The sequence below is a fragment of the Thamnophis elegans genome, chromosome 2, assembly GCF_009769535.1.
Source record: "Thamnophis elegans isolate rThaEle1 chromosome 2, rThaEle1.pri, whole genome shotgun sequence".
Classification (NCBI taxonomy): Eukaryota; Metazoa; Chordata; class Lepidosauria; order Squamata; family Colubridae; genus Thamnophis; species Thamnophis elegans.
The window spans coordinates 158,643,255-158,671,030 of NC_045542.1; the positions used below are offsets into that span (position 1 = coordinate 158,643,255).

At 40.7% G+C, this 27,776-nt stretch overlaps 1 protein-coding gene and 2 pseudogenes across 1 annotated transcript in view; all 3 read left to right on the forward strand.

Moving 5' to 3' along the window:
* The window catches only part of LOC116523821 (zinc finger protein OZF-like), a 96,117-nt gene that overhangs the window by 14,493 nt on the left and 53,848 nt on the right, over positions 1–27,776 (forward strand). The gene's annotated exons all lie outside the window — the stretch shown is intronic.
* LOC116502460 lies at positions 8,323–12,020 on the forward strand (annotated as a pseudogene).
* Positions 16,342–27,319, forward strand: LOC116523853 (annotated as a pseudogene).

Below are 27,776 nucleotides of genomic sequence, written 5' to 3' on the forward strand. Positions count from 1 at the left end.
GGCTCTGCAGAAGAACATGCCAAAATGTTGATCCTAATAAATGAATGGATTTCTTTTGAACTTTGTCTTGAGGCTCGTAAATTAATTAGGTCATCTTTTGGAAACTTCACAATACTATTACAGTACATAGCCAACATCACATTGTATTATTAAATGTTTACATCAATTCATTTTACTATCAACTCCCAGAAACAATTATTGGTTCTTCTGCTCTCTATATACCATATTTGTATCTTATCCATCACTTTTTTCTCCCTCTCTTCTCCCCCTCCCTACCTCCTTTCTTCCCTCTGTCACTCTTCTCTTCTTCCCCTTAATTTCCTTAATCTACTATATAGAATAACAAGTGGTACACATCTCACTTTGTTCATAATCTTAAAAGTTATATATGTGTCCATGTTTCTTATATTTGACCTATACTTAATTGTCCTTCTATTGTCATGTTCAATCAATTAGCAACTGTTTAATTATCATGTATAAAAGTGAATCACAAACCTCTCCTTTACAATCTTCCCATATAAATTTCATATTTGTTCATATATTTTAACATTTATTTAATTATATTTCCATTATCATATTCAATCAGTTAGCAACTCCATTTTATTGTCATATTTAGGAATAAAACCCTTATCTTAGCTTTATATTTTCCCATATAACCATTTTCATTTCTCTGTTTTTTCCTAGTAAGTCTTTTGTCCCACTTCTCTATTCCTGCCTTCCCTCTTTCCTTTGTTTTGACACATCCACCCTCTTCAATTTTCCCCAAGCCACCATCAAAGAGATCTTTTATATTTCTCTTTGTTGGGGTGTAACCTACTTCAATTTTCCTTATGCTACTATCAACCTCCAAAAATCTTTTGTCTACTTTTTATTCCCTTTTGCTGGGACCCAGACCCCCTTTTCAATTTTCCTTATATGATTGCCAAGCCCAAGGAGGGAAACCCTTTGAATGTCTTGTTTGTGAGAAAAGTTTTAGTCAGAATTCCAAAACCAGAGGACACACACAGGAGAGCAACCCTTTGAATGTCCTGATTGTGGCAGAAATTTCAGTCAGAATTCAATATCCTAGGTCAATAAAATCTAACGACCTGTTTTTGATTATCAGCAGAAGTTTCTGGATATTTCCTTTGCAGAAGTTGTGGAATTTCTCAACAATGTTTTTGAGTGATGCTTTTTGTATATTGATCATGGAATTCCAATATAATGGAGTTCCGTCTTCTACTTTGGTGTCCTCTAGATCAGTGGTCCCCAACCCCCGGTCCGCGGACCGGTGCCGGGCCGTGGAGTACCTGGCACCGGGCCGCGCAGCGGCCGGGGGCCATGATCGCTGCAGTGGCCGGGGGCCATATTTGCAACTTTGTAGTCCTCATGAACGCGCCCTTTCTCTGCCCCCCCCGCCGCCCCAGATGTGCAGGGCTGGGGGGGCGAGGGGAGGCCCGATCTCCCCCCTGCCCTCTTGCTCTGCTCGCCCCGGGAGGGAGGGGGCGGCGGCGGCGGTCTCGGCCCGAACTTGGGATGCTGCTGGCGGAGGCTGCCTGGGAGGCGAAACTTTGTCCGCGGACTCGCCCGGCCCGCCTGCCCCGTGGAATGACGAGGGGGGGCAGGAGGGGTGGCGGCGCTGCATTTTCCTCCCAAGGAGAAACTAAGGTTGCGGGGGGGGAGGGGCGCAGCACGGCCGTTTCGGGGGAACTTGGGGAGCTTTGCCGTTCCGAGAGGTGCTTCGCGCGCAGCCCCACCCAGGTGGGAGATGTTTTCCTCCGCCGAGGCGGGGAGGGGGGGCTTTACGTAAGACTCGTGGCGCAGCTCTGCCCCCCCTCCTGGAGTGTCACCTGCCTCCCGCCCCTCCCCCCGCCGCTCCGCCGAAGCGCTTTTTGCGTCAGGCCGGCGAGGCTCTCGGGGGCCCTTCGGCTGCAGCCCGCCTTCTCCCCCTCTTCCCTTCATGGAGCGCAGCGCGGAGGCCCACCCCCTCGGAAGCAGCCGGCCTCCGCCGCGCCAGCCGCCCGCCCGCCCGAAGTAGGACACAGCGCCATCTTTTTCCCCCGCCGAACTGCAGCGAGGAAAAAGGGCTGCCCGAGCAAGCGGATCGCGGGGTCGGTTCCCCCTCCCTTTCCCCGGTGGCCGAGGAGGAGGAGGCGGGGCGGCCTCGCGGGCTGTCGGCCTTGGCGTGAAGGAAGCCCCCCCTGCCCTGCGAAACGCGCGCCCAGGATGGCCGCCTTCCCACCCGCCGGTCCGGAAGGCCGAGGGAGGCTCGTCTGACTGGTCCGCGGCGATAAAAAGGTTGGGGACCACTGCTCTAGATTTTCAGTCCCATAATACCCCAGCTTAGAAGTAGTGGTCAAGATACAACTGTAATGTGCCACAGTGGTTAGAGTGCAGTACTGGAAACTACTTCTGCTGACTGCTAGCGGCTTGCAAATTGGCAGTTCGAATCTCACCAGGCTCAAGGTTGACTCAGCCTTGCATCCATCCGAGGTGGGTAAAATGAGGACCCAAACTGTTGGGGTCAAGATGCTGGCTCTGTAAACTGCTTAGAGAGGGAATGTGGCCTGCAAATTAAGGTTGCATTTTGTAATGGTTGTTAAGCGACATTACTTTGCTTAACTATTCTCACCCATTCACCCTAATGAAGCCGTTAAATAAATCTGCACATCGTTAAGCAGAACAGTAACTATCTCAGGATTGGGGGAATCACTTGGAGGCCTAGCCTCCCCTATCCCAACTTTTGGGTGTGTGCCAGTGGTGGGTTTCAAAAATGTTTAGAACATCTTCTGTAGGTGTTGCCTGCTTCGTGGGAGTAGCTTGATGGCCATATGACCGGGTGGGCGTGGCCAACGTAAAATGTGGTGAAACTCACTTAACAACACTCTTGCTTAGCAACCAAAATGTTGGCTCAGAAACTCTGGCATTTGAAGCACGCAAGTTTTAAAGCTGTCAAGTTACAAGATCCTTGCACCCCTAACCCTCTAGAAAAAAAAACCAGGGGTGTTCAAACTTGACAGCTTTAAGACTTGTGGACTTCAATTCCCAGAATTCCTCCTCTTGCTCTTCATCTTGATGATGTCCGGATGGGCGGGGGTAGGGAGCTGGAACCGGTTCGAAACGGCACTGTAGATTTGTGGGACCTCTTCTATAGAAGAGATTAGAACTGGCAGGAACCCACCCCTGGTCTGTGCCCAGGATTCATCCCTGGGCCAGGTGGTGGATTAGTGTAAAAAATTGCCCTTTTAACATACCTCCCTCTGTGTCAAAATGGTGGCTGATTCTGAGTAACACTCATGTGGGAGTGGGACAAACCATTCTGTTTTGCTGCCTTAAAATTTTGTAAACTGTGTTAAGAAATTGTAGGTGGCTGCCTCCCACAGAACTCCAAAAGGGCAGGCCATGTACACCTATGAATTTAGAGGCAGTTTAGAAAATAGGTATATGGTAGCCACATGAATTTGTTTCTAATAAGGGGACTTTATTTTAGAAAAAATATTCTATTCAGAAAATTCATATAAAGTACAAACTCCCCAAAAAAGAAAGATTTTTTTTCAAAACCCACACAAAGAAAAATGTGCATTAGAAAGACAAAAGCAGATTTACCAATATTACTTTCTTCCCTTTCTGAAGCAGGCCCAAAATTTATAAACTTCTACCTCTATTTACAACCAATTCGACATTCATCTATCTACGATATATAAATGCAATGTAATAAGTGAGCCAACAACAAAATGGAACATCAAAGCACTTTGTTAACAATCTACTATTGCATTTAACTTGTATAAAGTTTAAGCGGCTTATTTACCACAAATCGCCACAATCGTTTCTGATCTGTGAGAGATAAAATATCTTCATTTGATTCTTATTAATAAAACTTTTTCTTAAGATTTTAGTTCAAAACAATAAGACAACAATTGTGTCTTATTCCTACAAATCATAAAACCTCTTGGTCGATCCATTTTCCAAATTGTTTTCCAGTTAGATATAGTAAGTCCATTTCCCAATCTTCTTTAAAAAGTACAATTCATCCCACATTGAGTCTGTTAACTCCAAATCTGTAGCAGCCACATCTGCTTCGGCTTTCTCCCAACCATCCTGCAGTTTCCAAACCATGAGGAGGGGGATTTTAAGAAGTGGCTTTGGGAACTTCAGGAAAGAGTTTAGGCTCATAAAGCGATTCATTTGGGACAGATCCATCTATTTGTGAACACTCATAATCCTAAATGCTTCCATCAGTCCCAGAGGAAGGGGATCTCCCAGAGGAGAAATTTGTTTTTTCTCATCACGATTCTTTACATCCTTCTGGGTAATCGACTAGGTGGATACGACAATGATAATTTCCCTGCAGGATGTTTCCAGCAAATGGCATCCACTTCAAATGGCTTCTTTCTCTGGGTGTAATAGAGACAGTCCTCTGTCAGGGAATTATGCAGCAAGTTTACAAATGAAATCAGTGACATAGGGACAAATTTGTAATTTTATATATAAATAAATATATTTAACACATTTACTGCAAACAAGATGGGCAGGAACACAGGAACATCCTGAGGTAACTTTAAATAGCAGAGCACACAGAAGAAAAAAAAGCGGGAAAACTGGGAAACGCCCCCTTTTCACCTACAGCAACCAATCATAGCATAGATTGCCTCATGCAGGAGCTCAACTGCTCTATTCCTGCCCATTGTCCAATTTAACTGTTCCAGCTACTGAATTTAATATCCTGACCCCTCTAATTTATAGCTTGACAGCATTTTAACCAAATCGTTTCACAAAACCTTTGTGTTTTTGTATACTTAATGGTTTTGTCATAAGGTCAGCTAAATTAATTTCTGGTGGACAATAAATTCTGTCTATTACATATTCTTTCGCTGCTTCTCTGACAATACAGGCCCTCCTTGTAATTTCTTTCTTTCTACTCCTATGAACTATCGCAGGAAAACTGAATATGTCTAGTCTAACACAGAGCAGGAGTAGGGACTGCTATGCCATCATAGTAGTCTTTCAATATCTGAGGGGCTGAAACAGAAAAAAGGCGGTGGGTCCATTGTCCAATGTGCTTGAGAGCAGAACAAGAAGTAACAGGGGGAGACTTATCAAAAAGGTATCCAACCTAGAATCAAGGAGACATTTCCTTTCAGTGAGAACAATCAATCCGTGGAAATGCTTTGCCTCCAGTAATTGTGGCTGCTCCGTCAATGGTTTTTTTTAAATAGGAGGCTGGACAGCGATTTGTCCAGAACGGTAGGGTCTCCAAGAGTAGTTCTCTTTCAACTCTTCTTATGTAATTCTGTAAGAACTTCATGAACGTTTAGTACTCAGCCTGTAGCTAATCTTCCCAAATTAAGTAGTGTCACCGTTCATTATATCACATTTCCCTATTTCACTTGCATCGGTTGCAAAGGTCGGTTGGTAGGAGTGGAAAATGACTTGATGGCATGTAATCAGTGCAAATCTCTTGCAAACGCCTTCGTAGGCAGAGACAGGACGAGCCTGTTTTACCTCCTCCTATCAGGAGATGGCAGTCAAATGGGCAACATTGGCCCCTAGAAAGCCGTGGAAGCATCTGGGGTTGAGGAGTTAAAACTATCGAGCTACATTGCTAGAAAGGAGGGGAGAAAAGTGCAGGATCTACTGGATCGCTGATGGGAGGAAGGTGGTCCGCCGAGTAGCTTTTGGGCTCCTGCAAGTGTCGAAGAAGCAGCAGCAGCTGGTGGGTGAGTTGAGGATAGGTTGGGGGAGAGGCTGGGACTGGGAGCAGAAAGGCTGCTTGATTTCCCCCGCAGCGTAGAAGCAGAGAAGCAACTAGAAGAAAGACAAAGGCAGTTGGATGTAACCTTGGCGATCATGCAGTCCAACATGCAGTTCAAGCATGAGAACTTAGACCAAATGGCTCTCCAGTATCTCCTTCCAAGTCTCCTAGGAGGAGCACGCACAACTTGGGAAGGGAAGCCGTTTCACTGGTCGCTGTCAGGAGATTTCTTCTTGTTTCTAGGATGATCCGGTCCTTCGTTGGTTTCCATCCGTTGCTTCTTGTCTTGGCTTCTGGGGCTTTGGAGAAGTTCTTAATCTTCTCTTCTTTGTGGCAGCACCTCAAGTATTGGAACATGTCACCTCTAAGTCAGCAGTTCCTGTGGTTATGAAGTTGGAAGAGAAGCATTTGCCACAATTTAGGTTCTGCCAACCGGGGCACATTTATGATGGTTTCAGCATCCCACACTCGGGATCCCCATTTGTGACCTTCCCAGCTAGATCCTGTCAAGAAAAATCAGTGGGGATGCCAGCAGGAAGTTGCAAGCCATAGTCATGTGAACTTGCCTTTAAAAACCCACAGTGATTCACTTAACAACTGCAGAGGAATAGATGCAAGTTGGCACTGTCCTGTGATATCATGCTTCCTGATCGGGCTGCTTATTGACACAGATGCCAGTCCGATATGCAGTCAGTAAATTAGGACTGCTTCCATAGGAATGTCACCAGAGTGGTTGTGGACAGTGTTTTCTGCCCTTACTTGGAACTGAGGACTTCCATGGCAAAACTAGTGCTTCAAATCTTACAGAGTCTTTAGGCATCATTTTATCAATTAAAGCCCCCACATCTCTAAAATTAGCACAGAAGGTTGGACTGTAACCATTTTGGGTTTTGTTACAGCTTTCTGGTTGAGAACACATGGATTTTCCAAATATACACATATTTGTAGGTGTGTGTATTTGTACTTCTCTCATGAAATGTAAAATACAGAAGTGCAATGAAGAAATAAAAATAATGGAAAATGGGAGGAAAAGCGGAAGAAAGGAAAGTGAATGTGAAAGGGGAAAAGAAAAAGAAAAGCATTGTCTTCTGACTCTTTGGGTGCAGTAGAATAATAATATAAAACCTCAACTATTTACATGTATATGATAATAGAAACTAGCCCTTTCTATAACAACAAACTTACTTAATCAACAAAACCCAAAATCAAACTTTCATTTTTTTTCTATCTCACGAACAAAGTCCAAAAGCGGTTTTCAAATTAATCCTGTTCTTTTCTTTATTCAAAGCAGTCAATTTAGCCATCTCTGCTAACTCCATCAGGTTTTGCAACCATTCATTCATTGTGGGAGTGAAAATATTCTTCCATTTTTGTGCAAATAGCATTCTTGATGCCATCAACACATTTAACATCAAAGTTTCATATGAATTTGTGAATCCTACTCCAATATTTCTTTGTCATATTTCCACCATAAATGATAAAATCTCTTATTTACATTTCCAACATTTAAGGTGCCTTTATACATTCTTGAGAATTTCTTCAATGTTAGATACTAACCTCATAAGAACCATTTGGTATACAGCTTCCTCCCTGAGCAGGGGATTGTACTAGAAGACCTCCAAGGTCCCTTCCAACTCTGTAATTCTGTTATATTCTTCCATTGTTCAAGCATTATATTACATCCAAAGTTCTTTGCCCACTGAATCATACAATGCTTTACATACTCATTCTGCAAGTTTAATTTCAAAAGCAGTTTATAAACCTTAGACATATCCATAGCTCTTTTTGTCTAGTTCAAATCTTTCTTGCAATTGTCAATATACGAATCAATTGGAAACATCCTTCTGATTCCAACTCCTCTTTAGATTTGAGGAGAGGGTCACAATAATTCAACCAGATTTGACCATAAGCCCACAAGTCTGGCCTCACCACTATTTATTTTCTTAAAAACTTCCTGGGAGACACCCAAAGAGGAAGGCATTTCTAATAAAGTGATGTTTAAAATCAACAGTTGCTTTAACCTTATCATACCATAAAGAGCTGTGTTATCAAAAAATTTATTCGTGCCTGTCAAGCTCAAGGAAGCTCTTATTTTGGAGAGTCCCTCACTCTTTTTGCCAGAAAACAAGCATCAAAATACAATTTCAAATCTAGTCAACTCAAACCTCTGTCCTTATCACCTTGCAATGATTTATGTTTAATTTTTTGTTTTATTCCCTTCCCATATAAACTTAGAGATTTCCATCTGCCATAGTTTAAATTGAGTTTCAGTTACAACATTTAAAGTGTGAAAGAAAAATAGCATTTTTAGTAAAAAAAATTATTTAAACTACAGAGGTTCTATCCAATAATTGCAGTATAAAAAATTTGTGATGGATCAGAATCAACAAGTGTATTTTGTGATTGAATGTATATTTGAACTTGGATCTCAATAATCTTCAGTGTGTCAAATGAATCATAATTAACATTAGAAGCTATTTCGGCATTGTTGAATGTTTGCTTTTTACTTGTAGTGTATACTATTTCACATCTTCTGCAACCATTTCATAAAGAAATGATTTTAAACTTACACTTTTATTTAAATCTTACAGATGAAGAGGATACCAATAAGAGCACTCCGAACAAGTGAGGAAACTGGCAACTTGGTGATGCATCACACTAGGAAGAAGCCGTATAACTGTCCAAATTGTGGAAAATCTTTAATTGATAATTCCCACCACGTGAGACACCTGAGAACTCACATAGGAGAGAAACCCTTTGAATCCTGATTGTGGGAAAAGTTTCAGCCACAATTCCAGCCTGATAAGTCATCAGAGAACTCACACCGGAGAGAAACCCTTTGAATGTCCTGATTGTGGCAAACGTTTCAGTCAGAGTTCAAGCCTGGCGAAACATAAAATGACTCACACCGGAGAGAAACCCTTTGAATGTTCTGATTGTGGCAAATGTTTCAGTCAAAACTCCAGCTTGATGGTACACTAGAGGACTCACAGAGAAGAGAAACCCTTTGAATGCCCTGATTGTGGGAAAGGTTTCAGTCAGAATTCCAACCTGGTGGAACACCAGACGACTCACACAGGAGAAAAACCCTTTGAATGCCCTGTTTGTGGGAAAGGTTTCAGTCAGAATTACAAGCTGGTGGCACACCAGATGACTCACACAGGAGAGAAACCCTATAAATGTCTTGATTGTGGGAGAAATTTCAGTCAAAATTCCCACCTGATGACACACCAGAGGATTCACTCAGGAGAGAAACCTTTTAAATGTTCTGATTGTGGTAAATGTTTCATTGAGAATTCCCAACTGAGGGTACACCAAAGGACTCACACAGGAGAGAAACCCTTTGAATGTTCTGATTGTGGGAAAAGTTTCAGTCAAAATTGCATCCTGGTGAACCATCAGAGGACTCACACAGGAGAGAAACCCTTTGAATGCCCTGATTGTGGGAAAGGTTTCAGTCGAAGGTCCAGCTTGATAGTACACCAGAGGACTCACACAGGAGAGAAACACTTTGAATGTCCGGATTGTGGGAAAAGTTTCAATCAGAATTGTGAACTGGTGATTCATCAGAGGAGTCACACCGGAGAGAAACCCTTTGAATGTTCTGATTGTGGCAAATGTTTCAGTCAGAATTCACATTTGGTTAATCACCAGAGGACTCATACAGGAGAGAAACCTTTTGAATGCCCTGATTGTGGGAAAGGTTTCAGTCAGAGTTCTCACCTAATAGGTCATCAGAGGGCTCACACAGGAGAGAAACACTTTAAATGTCCTGATTGTGGGAAAATTTTTAGTGAGAATTCCAACCTGGTGGAACACCAGAGGACTCACACAGGACAGAAACCCTTTAAATGTTCTGACTGTGGCAAATGTTTCAGTCAGAACGCCAACCTGGTGAACCACCAGAGGACTCACACAGGAGAGAAACCCTTTGAATGTCTTCATTGTGGCAAAAGTTTCAGTCAGAATTCCAACCTGGTGGAACACCAGAGGACTCACACAGGAGAGAAACCCTTTGAATGTCCTGATTGTGGGAAAGGTTTCAGCCAAAGATCCAGCTTGGTGGTTCACCAGAGTATTCACACAGGGGAGAAACCCTTTGAATGTCCTGATTGCGGGAAAAGTTTCAGTCAAAGGTCCAACTTGGTGGTACACCAGAAGACTCACACAGGGGAGAAACACTTTGAATGTGTTGATTGTGGTAAAAAATTCAGGAAGTATTCCAAACTGGTGAAACATCAGAGAACTCACACAAGAGAAACAATATGAATTTCCAGATTGTGGAAAAAGTTCAGTCGGAATTCTGATCTACTGATATACCAGAGGACTGATACAGGATTGAAGCCATATGCGTGTCCAGAATGTGGGAAACGTTTCACTTACCGTTCTGACCTGGTGAAATATCAGAAGACTCACATAGGAAACCATATGAATGTCCACAGTGTGGGTAAAGTTTCAATCAGAATTTCAATTTCAAGTCACTTCTGGTTTGCTCGTAGAGTCATTTTTTGTCCCCCGGAGCCTTCAGGGAAGCCTCCTGAAGGCCCCTGAAGGCTCTGGAGGGCTAAAACCGGCCGTACGAACAAATGGGAAATCCGTTCCTGCCCTTGTGGTTTGCCCTTAGGGCTGGTTTTTTGTGCTCTGGAGGCTTCAGGGAAGCTCCTGAAGCCTCCAGGTGGGGCGGGGGAGGCTGTTTTCACCCTCCCCAGGCTCCTATAAAGCTTCTGAAGCCTGGGGAGGGCAAATAAGCACTCCAAAATGGGGGGATTGTTGGTTGTACGCGCATGTGCGCTGGGGTAAGCGCGTAGCATGGGTGTGGCATGCCTGCGCACAACCCTGTGCTCCCCCTGTTTTTGGCACGCAAGACAAAAAAGGTTCTCCATCACTGGTATATAAGAATATTTCAGTTAGAGTTAAGGAAGATTTTATATAAAGTGATATGGAGGTAGTACCTAACACCACGTAATTTAAATCAAATAGATGGTAAATATACAAATATTTGTTGGAGGTGCAAGAAAGAGGTTTGAACATATAAACATAAGCGGTGGGATTGTGATAGTGCACAAAAATATGGGACATGGTGTTTAGAGAAATTAGAGCACTGTTGAATGTAAATCCAGAGATGTCACCGAGCATTGCGTTATTGTTGCTGGTGGATAAATGGGATATAAATGAAACAAAAAAAGAATTGATTGTAAATTTGATAATGGCAGCTAGATTATTGATGGCTAAATATTGGGGACAAAATTGAGATATTCAAAGAAATGGGTGGTATAATGAAATTTGAAGTATGGCAACAAATGATAAATTAACAACAGAAATTAAACTTTAAAAAGGGATGATTGAAGTAAATAATTATAATGAAATATGGGGTTTTTAATATAAAATCAGTGTTGGTGGAAGGCAAAGGGAATAAACCTCAAGAATATATGTTGTTTAGGAGGAGATAAGGGCATAATGGGAATATATTGTATATCTAAGAAATATAGAGGGGGGGCTCCAGGAGGTGGGGGGTACACTGTAATATGTGTTTTTTCCCTTTTTATTTTGTCTTTCTTTTTTGTATTCAGTTGTATATGTACTGTTTGTATTATTTGTGTTTTAAAAAAAAATTAAAAAGGAATTTCAACCTGGTGATACACCAGAGAACTCACACAGGAGAAAAACCCTTTGAATGTATGGATTGTGCGAAAAGTTTCAGTCACTGTTTTAACCTGGTGAGACACCAGAGGATATATACAGGAGAGAAACCATACAAATGACCTATAAGTAATGTAGGTTTACACACAGGAGAGGAAGTCAAGGAAATCCACATTAGGCAAAAATTGATGAGTTTAGAGAAGGCTTAAATTTCATTTTTGATCTCTTTTGAAGTATAGGTGAGAAATTGACTATTTAAGTTTCGGCCTGATTCATTTACTGAAAGATATCTCAATAGTAGATCTGTGATTGGAGAGAAAAAATGGAAAATATTAATTTGATAAAGGTGTACTATCCGTTGTTTTCTTTGTTGTTATCAAGCCTTTTCCTCTCTACAGGATCCCTCCAAGCTTTGCCCTTTGCCACATGGGAGAGGAAGTCCACTGCTTCCATTCTCTGTCCATCGGCTCGTCACATACACCTACACACACACACACACACACACTTCATTTTCATAACATATACTTGTCAACTTGTAAAAAGTTTTCATGACAACTATCATTGACATAGGAAAAGGGAGAATAATTCCATGCATACCTTTGGCCAGAGTCAGGTCTCATATTCCTACAGCTGGCGGGTGAAATGTGCATGTTCATAGCCTGCCGCAGCACCTTATTGGTGGATGTGATTTATGACACAGACAGAAGGGAGGGGATACAGGGATAAAGTTGAAACGCAATTAAGCAGATGTCAGTTTCGGATCTGCAGAAGAACATGCCAAAATGTTGATCCTAATAAATGAATGGATTTCTTTTGAACTTTGTCTCGAGGCTCGTAAATTAATTAGGTCATCTTTTGGAAACAATACTATTACAATACATAGCCAACATCACATTGTATTATTAAATGTTTACATCAATTCATTTGACTATCAACTCCCAGAAACAATTATTGGTTCTTCTGCTCTCTATATACCATATTTGTACCTTATCCATCACTTTTTTCTCCCTCTCTTCTCCCCCTCCCTACCTCCTTTCTTCCCTCTGTCACTCTTCTCTACTTCCCTTTAATTCCCTTAATCTACTATATAGAATAACAAGTGGTACACATCTCACTTTGTTCATAATCTTTAAAGTTCTATATGTGTCCATGTTTCATATATTTGACCTATACTTAATTGTCCTTCTATTGTCATGTTCAATCAATTAGCAACTGTTTAATTATCATGTATAAAAGTTAATCACAAACCTCTCCTTTACAATCTTCCCATATAAATTTCATATTTGTTCATATATTTTAACATTTATTTAATTATATTTCCATTATCATATTCAATCAGTTAGCAACTCCATTTTATTGTCATATTTAGGAATAAAACCCTTATCTTAGCTTTATATTTTCCCATATAACCATTTTCATTTCTCTGTTTTTTCCTAGTAAGTCTTTTGTCCCACTTCTCTATTCCTGTCTTCTCTCTTTCCTTTGTTTTGACACATCCACCCTCTTCAATTTTCCCCAAGCCACCATCAGAGATCTTTTATATTTCTCTTTGTTGGGGTGTAACCTAATTCAATTTTCCTTATGCCACTATCAACCTCCAAACATCTTTTGTCTGCTTTTTATTCCCTTTTGTTGGGACCCAGACCCCCTTTTCAATTTTCCCTATATGATTGCCAAGCCCAAGGAGAGAAACCCTTTGAATGTCTTGTTTGTGAGAAAAGTTTTAGTCAGAATTCCAAAACCAGAGGACACACACAGGAGAGCAACCCTTTGAATGTCCTGATTGTGGCAGAAATTTCAGTCAGAATTCAATATCCCAATGACTTGTTTTTGATTATCAGCAGAAGTTTCTGGATATTTCCTTTGCAGAAGTTGTGGAATTTCTCAACTGCTTAGAGAGGGAATGTGACCTGCGAATTAAGGTTGCATTTTGTAATGGTTGTTAAGCGACATTACCTTGCTTAACTACTCTCACCCCGTTCTCCCTAATGAAGCCGTTAAATAAATCTGCACATCATTAAGCAGAACAGTAACTATCTCAGGATTGGGGGAATCACTTGGAGGCCTAGCCTCCCCTATCGCAACTTTTGGGTGTGTGCCAGTGGTGGGTTTCAAAAATGTTTAGAACATCTTCTGTAGGTGTTGCCTGCTTTGTGGGAGTAGCTTGATGGCCATATGACCGGGTGGGCGTGGCCAACGTAAAATGTGGTGAAACTCACTTAACAACACTCTTGCTTAGCAACCAAAATGTTGGCTCAGAAACTCTGGCATTTGAAGCATGCAAGTTTTAAAGCTGTCAAGGTACAAGACCCTTGCACCCCTAACCCTCTAGAAAAAAATCCCAGGGGTAGTCAAACTTGACAGCTTTAAGACTTGTGGACTTCAATTCCCAGAATTCCTCCTCTCGCTCTTCATCTTGATGATGTCTGGACGGGCGAGGGTAGGGAGCTGGAACTGGTTCAAAACGGCACTGTAGATTTGTGGGACCTCTTCTATAGAAGATATTAGAACTGGCAGGAACCCACCCCTGGTCTGTGCCCAGGATTCATCCCTGGGCCAGGTGGTGGATTAGTGTAAAAAATTGCCCTTTTAACATACCTCCCTCTGTGTCAAAATGGTGGCTGATTCTGAGTAACACTCATGTGGGAGTGGGACAAACCATTCTGTTTTGCTGCCTTAAAATTTTGTAAACTGTGTTAAGAAATTGTAGGTGGCTGCCTCCCACAGAACTCCAAAAGGGCAGGCCATGTACACCTATGAATTCAGAGGCAGTTTAGAAAATAGGTAGATGGTAGCCTCATGAATTTGTTTCTAATAAGGGGACTTTATTTTAGAAAAAATATTCTATTCAGAAAATTCATATAAAGTACAAACTCCCCAAAAAAGAAAGATTTTTTTTCAAAACCCACACAAAGAAAAATGTGCATTAGAAAGACAAAAGCAGATTTACCAATATTACTTTCTTCCCTTTCTGAAGCAGGCCCAAAATTTATAAACTTCTACCTCTATTTACAACCAATTCGACATTCATCTATCTATGATATATAAATGCAATGTAATAAGTGAGCCAACAACAAAATGGAACATCAAAGCACTTTGTTAACAATCTACTATTGCATTTAACTTGTATAAAGTTTAAGCGGCTTATTTACCACAAATAGCCACAATCGTTGTTTCTGATCTGTGAGAGATAAAATATCTTCGTTTGATTCTTATTAATAAAACTTTTTCTTAAGATTTTAGTTCAAAACAATAAGACAACAATTGTGTCTTATTCCTACAAATCATAAAACCTCTTGGTCGATCCATTTTCCAAATTGTTTTCCAGTTAGATATAGTAAGTCCATTTCCCAATCTTCTTTAAAAAGTACAATTCATCCCACATTGAGTTTGTTAACTCCAAATCTGTAGCAGCCACATCTGCTTCGGCCTTCTCCCAAGCATCCTGCAGTTTCCAAACCATAGTGAGGGGGCTTTTAAGAAGAAGCTGTGGGAGCTTCTTGGAAAGAGTTTAGGCTCATAAAGGGATTCATTTGGGACAGATCCATCCATTTGTGAACACTCATAATCCTAAATGCTTCCATCAGTCCCAGAGGAAGGGGATCTCCCAGAGGAGAAATTTGTTTTTTCTCACCACGATTCTTTACATCCTTCTGGGTAATCGACTAGGTGGATACGACAACGATTATTTCCCTGCAGGATGTTTCCAGCAAATGGCATCCACTGCAAATGGCTTCTTTCTCTGGGTGTAATAGAGACAGTCCTCTGTCAGGGAATTATGCAGCAAGTTTCCAAATGAAATCAATGACATTGGGACAAATTTGTAGTTTTATATATAAATCAATATATTTAAAGCATTTACAGCAAACAAGATGGGCAGGAACACCCTGAGGTAACTCCAAATAGCATACAGAGCACACAGAAAAAAAAGCGGGAAAACTGGGAAACTCCCCCTTTTCACCTACAGCAACCAATCATAGCGTAGATTGCCTCATGCAGGCGCTCAACTGCTCTATTCCTGCCCATTGTCCAATTTAACTGTTTCAGTTACTAAATTTAATATCCTAAGACCCCCCCTAATTTATAGCTGGACAGCATTTAAACCAAATCTTTTCAGAAGACCTTTGTGTTTTTGTATACTTAATGGTTTTGTCATAAGGTCAGCTAAATTATTTTCTGGTGGAGAATAAATTATGTCTATTACGTTTTCTTTCCCTGCTTCTCTGACAATACAGGCCTTCCTTGTAATTTCTTTCTTTCTACTCCTATGAACTATCGCAGGAAAACTGAATATGTCTAGTCTAACACAGAGCAGGAGTAGGGATGCCATCATAGCAGTTTTTCAATATCTGAGGGGCTGACACAGAAAAAAGGCAGTGAGTCCATTGTCCAATGTGCTTGAGAGCAGAACAAGAAGTAACAGGGGGAGACTTATCAAAAAGGTATCCAACCTAGAATCAAGGAGACATTTCCTTTCAGTGAGAACAATCAATCCGTGGAAATGCTTTGCCTCCAGTAATTCTGGCTGCTCCGTCAATGGTTTTTTTTAATAGGAGGCTGGACAGCCATTTGTCCAGAACGGTAGGGTCTCCAAGAGTAGTTCTCTTCCAACTCTTCTTATGTAATTCTGTAAGAACTTCATGAACGTTTAGTACTCAGCCTGTAGCTAATCTTCCCAAATTAAGTAGTGTCACCGTTCATTATATCACATTTCCCTATTTCACTTGCATCGGTTGCAAAGGTCGGTTGCTGGGAGTGGAAAATGACTTGATGGCATGTAATCAGTGCAAACCTCTTGCAAACGCCTTCGTAGGCAGAGACGGGACGAGGCTGTTTTACCTCCTCCTATCTGGAGATGGCAGTCAAATGGGCAACATTGGCCCCTAGAAAGCCGTGGAAGCATCTGGGTTTGAGCTTTAAGGAGTTAAAACCATCGAGCTGCATTGCTAGAAAGGAGGGGAGAGAAGTGCGGGATCTACAGGATCGCTGATGGGAGGAAGGTGGTCCGCCGAGTAGATTTTGGGCTCCTGCAAGTATCGAAGAAGCAGCAGCAGCTGGTGGGTGAGTTGAGGATAGGTTGGGGAAGAGGCTGGGAGCAAGAAAGGCTGCTTGATTTCCCCCGCAGCGTAGAAGCAGAGAAGCAACTAGAAAGACAAAGGCAGTTGGATGTAACCTTGGCGATCATGCAGTCCAACATGCAGTTCAAACATGAGAACTTAGACCAAATGGCTCTCCAGTATCTTCTTCCAGGGCTCCAGGGAGAAGCACCCACAACTTGGGAAGGGAAGCCGTTTCACTGGTCGCTGTCAGGAGATTTCTTCTTGTTTCTAGGATGCTTCTGTCCTTCGTTGGTTTCCATCCGTTGCTTCTTGTCTTGCCTTTTGGGGCTTTGGAGAAGTTCTTAATCTTCTCTTCTTTGTGGCAGCACCTCAAGTATTGGAACATGTCACCTCTAAGTCAGCAGTTCCTGTGGTTATGAAGTTGGAAGAGAAGCATTTGCCACAATTTAGGTTCTGCCAACCGGGGCACATTTATGATGGTTTCAGCGTCCCACACTCGGGATCCCCATTTGTGACCTTCCCAGCTAGATCCTGTCAAGAAAAATCAGTGGGGATGCCAGCAGGAAGTTGCAAGCCATAATCATGTGAACTTGCCTTTAAAAACCCACAGTGATTCGCTTAACAACTGCAGAGGAATAGATGCAAGTTGGCACTGTCCTGTGATATCATGCTTCCTGATCGGGCTGCTTATTGACACAGATGCCAGTCCGAAATGCAGTCAGTAAGTGAGGACTGCTTCCATAGGAATGTCACCAGAGTGGTTGTGGACAGTGTTTTCTGCCCTTACTTGGAACTGAGGACTTCCATGGCAAAACTGGTGCTTCAAATCTTACAGAGTCTTTAGGCATCATTTTATCAATTAAAGCCCCCACATCTCTAAAATTAGCACAGAAGGTTGGACTGTAACCATTTTGGGTTTTGTTACAGCTTTCTGGCTGAGAACACATGGATTTTCCAAATGAACACATATTTGTAGGTGTGTGTATTTGTACTTCTCTCTGTATGCCTCTGTCTACAATTGTATAATCCATCCCTAGCACTTCTAAATGTATTTCATAATTGTTTTTACACAATTATTTTATTAATTCATCAAAATGTAAAATACAGAACTGAATGAAGAAATAAAAATAATGGAAAATGGGAGGAAAAGCGGAAGAAAGGAAAGTGAATGTGAAAGGGGAAAGGAAAAAGAAAAGCATTGTCTTTTGACTCTTTGGGTGCAGTAGAATAATAATATAAAACCTCAACTATTTACATTTATATGATAATAGAAACTAGCCCCTTCTATAACAACAAACTTACCTAATCAACAAAACCCAAAATCAAACTTTCATTTTTTTTCTATCTCACGAACAAAGTCCAAAAGCGGTTTTCAAATTAATCCTGTTCTTTTCTTTATTCAAAGCAGTCAATTTAGCCATCTCTGCTAACTCCATCAGGTTTTGCAGCCATTCATTCATTGTGGGAGTGAAAATATTCTTCTATTTTTGTGCAAATAGCATTCTTGATGCCATCAACACATTTAACATCAAAGTTTCATATGAATTTGTGAATCCTACTCCAATATTGCTTTGATATATTTCCACCATAAATGATAAAATATCTTATTTACATTTCCAACATTTAAGGTGCCTTTATACATTCTTGAGAATTTCTTCAATGTTAGATACTAACCTCATAAGAACCATTTGGTATAGAGCTTCCTGCCTGAGCAGGGGGTTGGACTAGAAGACCTCCAAGGTCCCTTCCAACTCTGTAATTCTGTTATATTCTTCCATTGTTCAAGCATTATATTACATCCAAAGTTCTTTGCCCACTGAATCATACAATGCTTTACATACTCATTCTGCAAGTTTAATTTCAAAGCAGTTTATAAACCTTAGACATATCCATAGCTCTTTTTGTCTAGTTCAAATCTTTCTTGCAATTGTCAATATACGAATCAATTGGAAACATCCTTCTGATTCCAACTCCTCTTTAGATTTGAGGAGAGGGTCACAATAATTCAACCAGATTTGACCATAAGCCCACAAGTCTGGCCTCACCACTATTTCTTTTCTTAAAAACTTCCTGGGAGACACCCAAAGAGGAAGGCATTTCTAATAAAGTGATGTTTAAAATCAACAGTTGCTTTAACCTTATCATACCATAAAGAGCTGTGTCATCAAAAATTTTATTCATGCCTGTCAAGCTCAAGGAAGCTCTTATTTTGGAGAGTCCCTCACTCTTTTTGCCAGAAAACAAGCATCAAAATACAATTTCAAATCTAGTCAACTCAAACCTCTGTCCTTATCACCTTGCAACGATTTATGTTTAATTTTTTGTTTTATCCCCTTCCCATATAAACTTAGAGATTTCCATCTGCCATAGTTTAAATTGAGTTTCAGTTACAACATTTAAAGTGTGAAAGAAAAATAGCATTTTTAGTTAAAAAAAATTATTTAAACTACAGAGGTTCTATCCAATAATTGCAGTATAAAAAATTTGTGATGGATCAGAGTCAACAAGTGTACTTTGTGATTGAATGTATATTTGAACTTGGATCTCAGTAATCTTCAGTGTGTCAAATGAATCATAATTAACATTAGAAGCTATTTCCGCATTGTTGAATGTTTGCTTTTTACTTGTAGTGTATACTATTTCACATCTTCTGCAACCATTTCATAAAGAAACGATTTTAAACTTACACTTTTATTTAAATCTTACAGATGAAGAGGATACCAATAAGAGCACTCCGAACAACTGAGGAAACTGGCAACTTGGTGATGCATCACACCAGGAAGAAGTCGTATAACTGTCCAGATTGTGGAAAATCTTTAATTGATAATTCCCACCTCGTGAGACACCTGAGAACACACATAGGAGAGAAACCCTTTGAATGTCCTGATTGTGGGAAAAGTTTCAGCCACAATTCCAGCCTGATAAGTCATCAGAGAACTCACACAGGAGAGAAACCCTTTGAATGTCCTGATTGTGGCAAATATTTCTCTCAGAGTTCAAGCCTGGCGAAACATAAAATGACTCACACCGGAGAGAAACCCTTTGAATGTTCTGATTGTGGCAAATGTTTCAGTCAACGCTCCAGCTTGATGGTATACTAGAGGACTCACAGAGAAGAGAAACCCTTTGAATGTCCTGATTGTGGGAAAGGTTTCAGTCAGAATTCCAACCTGGTGGAACACCAGACGACTCACACAGGAGAGAAACCCTTTGAATGTCCTGATTGTGGTAAATGTTTCAGTCAGAATACCAGGCTGGTGATACATCAGAGGACTCACACAGGAGAGAAATCCTTTAAATGTCCTGATTGTGGGAGAAATTTCAGTCAAAATTCCCACCTGATGAGACACCAGAGGATTCACTCAGGAGAGAAACCTTTTAAATGTTCTGATTGTGGTAAATGTTTCATTCAGAATTCCAAACTGAGGGTACACCAAAGGACTCACACAGGAGAGAAACCCTTTGAATGCCCTGATTGTGGGAAAGGTTTCAGTCAGAATTCCAACCTGGTGGAACACCAGACGACTCACACAGGAGAAAAACCCTTTGAATGTCCTGATTGTGGTAAATGTTTCAGTCGTAATACCAAGCTGGTGATACACCAGAGGACTCACACAGGAGAGAAACCCTATAAATGTCTTGATTGTGGGAGAAATTTCAGTCAAAATTCCCATCTGATGACACACCAGAGGATTCACTCAGGAGAGAAACCTTTTAAATGTTCTGATTGTGGTAAATGTTTCATTCAGAATTCCAAACTGAGGGTACACCAAAGGACTCACACAGGAGAGAAACCCTTTGAATGCCCTGATTGTGGGAAAAGTTTCAGTCAGAATTGCATCCTGGTGAACCATCAGAGGACTCACACCGGAGAGAAACCCTTTGAATGTTCTGATTGTGGCAAATGTTTCAGTCAAAGCTCCAGCTTGATGGTACACCAGAGGAATCACAGAGTAGATAAACCCTTTGAATGCCCTGTTTGTGGGAAAGGTTTCAGTGAGAATTACAGGCTGGTGGAACACCAGACAACTCACACAGGAGAGAAACCCTATAAATGTCTTGATTGTGGGAAAAGTTTCAGTCAAAATTCCCACCTGATGACACACCAGAGGATTCACTCAGGAGAGAAACCTTTTAAATGTTTTTATTGTGGTAAATGTTTCATTGAGAATTCCAAACTGAGGGTACACCAAAGGACTCACACAGGAGAGAAACCCTTTGAATGTTCTGATTGTGGGAAAAGTTTCAGTCAGAATTGCATCCTGGTGAACCATCAGAGGACTCACACAGGAGAGAAACCCTTTGAATGCCCTGATTGTGGGAAAGGTTTCAGTCAAAGGTCCAGCTTGATAGTACACCAGAGGACTCACACAGGAGAGAAACCCTTTGAATGTCCGGATTGTGGGAAAAGTTTCAATCAGAATTGTGAGCTGGTGATTCATCAGAGGAGTCACACCGGAGAGAAACCCTTTGAATGTTCTGATTGTGGCAAATGTTTCAGTCAGAATTCACATTTGGTTAATCACCAGAGGACTCACACAGGAGAGAAACCTTTTGAATGCCCTGATTGTGGGAAAGGTTTCAGTCAGAGTTCTCACCTAATAGGTCATCAGAGGGCTCACACAGGAGAGAAACACTTTAAATGTCCTGATTGTGGGAAAAATTTTAGTGAGAATTCCAACCTGGTGGAACACCAGAGGACTCACACAGGAGAGAAACCCTTTAAATGTTCTGACTGTGACAAGTGTTTCAGTCAGAATGCCAACCTGGTGAACCACAAGAGGACTCACACAGGAGAGAAACCCTTTGAATGTTCTGAATGTGGCAAATGTTTCAGTTGGAATTCCAGTTTGCTTAAACACCAGAGGACTCACACAGGAGAGAAACCCTTTGAATGTCCTGATTGCGGGAAAAGTTTCAGTCAAAGGTCCCACTTGGTGGTACACCAGAAGACTCACACAGGGGAGAAACACTTTGAATGTGTTGATTGTGGTAAAAAATTCAGGAAGTATTCCAAACTGGTGAAACATCAGAGAACTCACACAAGAGAAACAATATGAATTTCCAGATTGTGGAAAAAGTTCAGTCGGAATTCTGATCTACTGATATACCAGAGGACTGATACAGGATTGAAGCCATATGCGTGTCCAGAATGTGGGAAACATTTCACTTACCGTTCTGACCTGGTGAAATATCAGAAGACTCACATAGGAAACCATATGAATATCCACAGTGTGGGTAAAGTTTCAATCAGAATTTCAATTTCAAGTCACTTCTGGTTTGCTCGTAGAGTCATTTTTTTGTCCCCCGGAGCCTTCAGGGAAGCCTCCTGAAGGCCCCTGAAGGCTCTGGAGGGCTAAAACCGGCCGTATGAGCAAATGGGAAGTCCGTTCCTGCCCTTGTGGTTTGCCCTTAGGGCTGGTTTTTTGTGCTCTGGAGGCTTCAGGGAAGCTCCTGAAGCCTCCAGCTGGGGCAGAGGAGGCTGTTTTCACCCTCCCCAGGCTCCTATAAAGCTTCTGAAGCCTGGGGAGGGCAAATAAGCACTCCAAAATGGGGGGATTGCTGGTTGTGCGCGCATGTGTGCTTCGGTCATGCGCGTAGCATGGGTATGGCATGCCTGCGCACAACCCTGTGCTCCCCCTGTTTTTGGCACGCAAGACAAAAAAGGTTCTCCATCACTGGTATATAAGAATATTTCAGTTAGAGTTAAGGAAGATTTTATATAAAGTGATATGGAGGTAGTACCTAACACCACGTAAATTAAATCAAATAGATGGTAAATATACAAATATTTGTTGGAGGTGCAAGAAAGAGGTTTGAACATATAAACATAAGCGCTGGGATTGTGATAGTGCACAAAAATATGGGACATGGTGTTTAGAGAAATTAGAGCACTGTTGAATGTAAATCCAGAGATGTCACCGAGGATTGCGTTATTGTTGCTGGTGGATAAATGGGATATAAATGAAACAAAAAAAGAATTGATTGTAAATTTGATAATGACAGCTAGATTAGTGATGGCTAAATATTGGGGACAAAATTGAGATATTCAAAGAAATGAGTGGTATAATGAAATTTGAAGTATGGCAACAAATGATAAATTAACAACAGAAATTAAACTTTAAAAAGGGATGATTGAAGTAAATAATTATAATGAAATATGGGTGTTTTTTTTTAATAAAATCAGTGTTGGTGGAAGACAAAGGGAATAAACCTCAAGAATATATGTTGTTTAGGAGGAGATAAGGGCATAATGGGAATATATTGTATATCTAAGAAATATAGAGGGGGGGCTCCAGGAGGCGGGGGGTGCACTGTAATATGTGTTTTTTCCCTTTTTATTTTGTCTTTCTTTTTTGTATTCAGTTGTATATGTACTGTTTGTATTATTTGTGTTTTAAAAAAAATTAAAAAGGAATTCCAACCTGGTGATACACCAGAAAACTCACACAGGAGAAAAACCCTTTGAATGTATGGATTGTGCGAAAAGTTTCAGTCACTGTTTTAACCTGGTGAGACACTAGAGGATATATACAGGAGAGAAACCATACAAATGACCTATAAGTAATGTAGGTTTACACCAGTGGTGGGTTTCAAAAATTGTTCGAACCTGCTCTGTGGGTGTGGCCTCCTTTGTGGGAGTGGCTTGCCGCCCATGTGACCGGATATGAAGATGCCGACGACACTTGTTAGAACCACCTTAAATTACCTCACACACAGCACTGGCATGCATAAGAATAGGATGTAAACTTGTTTTTTAAAAGGCATCTTTGGTTTGCGTTAAAATAACTTCAACACATACAATGTTCTGATTGCACCACAAATGCAGTAGTCATCCTTACCTTTCACAGAGGCACTGAGTTTTATAAATATGAGCCTGATAGTGTAGAATAATCATATCCAAGGACCAGTGGTGGGTTTCAAAAAATTTTGGAACCTCTTCTGTAGGTGTGGCCTGTTTTCCGGATCCACTGGTGGAACTATATTCTAACCGGTTCAGTAGATTTGACGAACCGGTTCTACCGAATAGGCGCGAACTGGTAGGAACCCACCTCTGGTTTACACACAGGAGAGAAAGTCAAGGAAATCCACATTAGGCAAAAGTTGATGAGTTTAGAGAAGGCTTAAATTTCATTTTTGATCTCTTTTGAAGTATAGGTGAAAAATTGACTATTTAAGTTTCGGCCTGATTCATTTACTGAAAGATATCTCAATAGTAGATCTGTGATTGGAGAGAAAAAATGGAAAATGATAAAGGTGTTTAATAATAATATAAAACCTCAACTATTTACATTTATATGATAATAGAAACTAGCCCCTTCTATAACAACAAACTTACCTAATCAACAAAACCCAAAATCAAACTTTCATTTTTTTTCTATCTCACGAACAAAGTCCAAAAGCGGTTTTCAAATTAATCCTGTTCTTTTCTTTATTCAAAACAGTCAATTTAGCCATCTCTGCTAACTCCATCAGGTTTTGCAGCCATTCATTCATTGTGGGAGTGAAAATATTCTTCCATTTTTGTGCAAATAGCATTCTTGATGCCATCAACACATTTAACATCAAAGTTTCATATGAATTTGTGAATCCTACTCCAATATTTCTTTGTCATATTTCCACCATAAATGATAAAATCTCTTATTTACATTTCCAACATTTAAGGCGCCTTTATACATTCTTGAGAATTTCTTCAATGTTAGATACTAACTTCATAAGAACCATTTGGTATAGAGCTTCCTGCCTGAGCAGGGGGTTGGACTAGAAGACCTCCAAGGTCCCTTCCAACTCTGTAATTCTGTTATATTCTTCCATTGTTCAAGCATTATATTACATCCAAAGTTCTTTGCCCACTGAATCATACAATGCTTTACATACTCATTCTGCAAGTTTAATTTCAAAAGCAGTTTATAAACCTTAGACATATCCATAGCTCTTTTTGTCTAGTTCAAATCTTTCTTACAATTTCAAATCTAGTCAACTCAAACCTCTGTCCTTATCACCTTGCAATGATTTATGTTTAATTTTTTGTTTTATCCCCTTCCCATATAAACTTAGAGATTTCCATCTGCCATAGTTTAAATTGAGTTTCAGTTACAACATTTAAAGTGTGAAAGAAAAATAGCATTTTTAGTAAAAAAAATTATTTAAACTACAAAGGTTCTATCCAATAATTGCAATATAAAGAATTTGTGATGGATCAGAGTCAACAAGTGTATTTTGTGATTGAATGTATATTTGAACTTGGATCTCAATAATCTTCAGTGTGTCAAATGAATTATAATTAACATTAGAAGCTATTTCGGCATTGTTGAATGTTTGCTTTTTACTTGTGTATACTATTTCACATCTTCTGCAACCATTTCATAAAGAAACAATTTTAAACTTACACTTTTATTTAAATCTTACAGATGAAGAGGATACCAATAAGAGCACTCCGAACAACTGAGGAAACTGGCAACTTGGTGATGCATCACACCAGGAAGAAGCCGTATAACTGTCCAGATTGTGGAAAATCTTTAATTGATAATTCCCACCTCGTGAGACACCTGAGAACTCACACAGGAGAGAAACCCTTTGAATGCCCTGATTGTGGGAAAGGTTTCAGTCAGAATTCCAACTTGGTGGAACACCAGACGACTCACACAGGAGAAAAACCCTTTGAATGCCCTGTTTGTGGGAAAGGTTTCAGTCAGAATTACAAGCTGGTGGAACACCAGACGACTCACACAGGAGAGAAACCCTATAAATGTCTTGATTGTGGGAAAAATTTCAGTCAAAATTCCAACCTGATTACACACCAGAGGATTCACTCAGGAGAGAAACCTTTTAAATGTTCTGATTGTGGTAAATGTTTCCTTCAGAATTCCAAACTGAGGGTACACCAAAGGACTCACACAGGAGAGAAACCCTTTGAATGTTCTGATTGTGGGAAAAGTTTCAGTCAAAATTCCCACCTGATGACACACCAGAGGATTCACTCAGGAGACAAACCGTTTAAATGTTCTGATTGTGGTAAATGTTTCATTCAGAATTCCAAACTGAGGGTACACCAAAGGACTCACACAGGAGAGAAACCTTTTGAATGCCCTGATTGTGGGAAAGGTTTCAGTCAGAATTCCAACCTGGTGGAACACCAGACGACTCACACAGGAGAAAAACCCTTTGAATGCCCTGTTTGTGGCAAATGTTTCAGTCAGAATTGCATCCTGGTGAACCATCAGAGGACTCACACAGGAGAGAAACCCTTTGAATGCCCTGATTGTGGGAAAGGTTTCAGTCGAAGGTGCAGCTTGATAGTACACCAGAGGACTCATACAGGAGAGAAACCTTTTGAATGCCCTGATTGTGGGAAAGGTTTCAGTCAGAGTTCTAACCTAGTAAGTCATCAGAGGGCTCACACAGGAGAGAAACACTTTAAATGTTCTGATTGTGGGAAAATTTTTAGTGAGAATTCCAACCTGGTGGAACACCGGAGGACTCACAAAGGAGCGAAACCCTTTAAATGTTCTGATTGTGGCAAATGTTTCAGTCAGAATGCCAACCTGGTGAACCACCAGAGGACTCACACAGGAGAGAAACCCTTTGAATGTCTTCATTGTGGCAAAAGTTTCAGTCATAATTCCAATCTGGTGAAACACCAGAGGACTCACACAGGAGAGAAACCCTTTGAATGTCCTGATTGTGGGAAAGGTTTCAGTCAAAGATCCAGCTTGGTGGTTCACCAGAGTATTCACACAGGGGAGAAACCCTTTGAATGTCCTGATTGCGGGAAAAGTTTCAGTCAAAGGTCCAACTTGGTGGTACACCAGAAGACTCACACAGGGGAGAAACACTTTGAATGTGTTGATTGTGGTAAAAAATTCAGGAAGTATTCCAAACTGGTGAAACATCAGAGAACTCACACAAGAGAAACAATATGAATTTCCAGATTGTGGAAAAAGTTCAGTCGGAATTCTGATCTACTGATATACCAGAGGACTGATACAGGATTGAAGCCATATGCGTGTCCAGAATGTGGGAAACGTTTCACTTACCGTTCTGACCTGGTGAAATATCAGAAGACTCACATAGGAAACCATATGAATATCCACAGTGTGGGTAAAGTTTCAATCGGAATTTCAATTTCAAGTCACTTCTGGTTTGCTCGTAGAGTCATTTTTTGTCCCCCGGAGCCTTCAGGGAAGCCTCCTGAAGGCCCCTGAAGGCTCTGGAGGGCTAAAACCGGCCGTACGAGCAAATGGGAAGTCTGTTCCTGCCCTTGTGGTTTGCCCTTAGGGCTGGTTTTTTGTGCTCTGGAGACTTCAGGGAAGCTCCTGAAGCCTCCAGGTGGGGCGGGGGAGGCTGTTTTCACCCTTCCCAGGCTCCTATAAAGCTTCTGAAGCCTGGGGAGGGCAAAAAAGCACTCCAAAATGGGGGGATTGCTGGTTGTGCGCACATGTGTGCTTCGGTCATGCGCGTAGCATGGGTGTGGCATGCCTGCGCACAACCCTGTGCTCCCCCTGTTTTTGGCACGCAAGACAAAAAAGGTTCTCCATCACTGGTATATAAGAATATTTCAGTTAGAGTTAAGGAAGATTTTATATAAAGTGATATGGAGGTAGTACCTAACACCACGTAAATTAAATCAAATAGATGGTAAATATACAAATATTTGTTGGAGGTGCAAGAAAGAGGTTTGAACATATAAACATAAGCGGTGGGATTGTGATAGTGCACAAAAATATGGGACATGGTGTTTAGAGAAATTAGAGCACTGTTGAATGTAAATCCAGAGATGTCACCGAGGATTGCGTTATTGTTGCTGGTGGATAAATGGGATATAAATGAAACAAAAAAAGAATTGATTGTAAATTTGATAATGGCAGCTAGATTATTGATGGCTAAATATTGGGGACAAAATTGAGATATTCAAAGAAATGGGTGGTATAATGAAATTTGAAGTATGGCAACAAATGATAAATTAACAACAGAAATTAAACTTTAAAAGGGGATGATTGAAGTAAATAATTATAATGAAATATTGGGTTTTTAATATAAAATCAGTGTTGGTGGAAGGCAAAGGGAATAAACCTCAAGAATATATGTTGTTTAGGAGGAGATAAGGGCATAATGGGAATATATTGTATATCTAAGAAATATAGAGGGGGGGCTCCAGGAGGTGGGGGGTACACTGTAATATGTGTTTTTTCCCTTTTTATTTTGTCTGTCTTTTTTGTATTCAGTTGTATATGTACTGTTTGTATTATTTGTGTTTTAAAAAAAAATTAAAAAGGAATTTCAACCTGGTGATACACCAGAGAACTCACACAGGAGAAAAACCCTTTGAATGTATGGATTGTGCG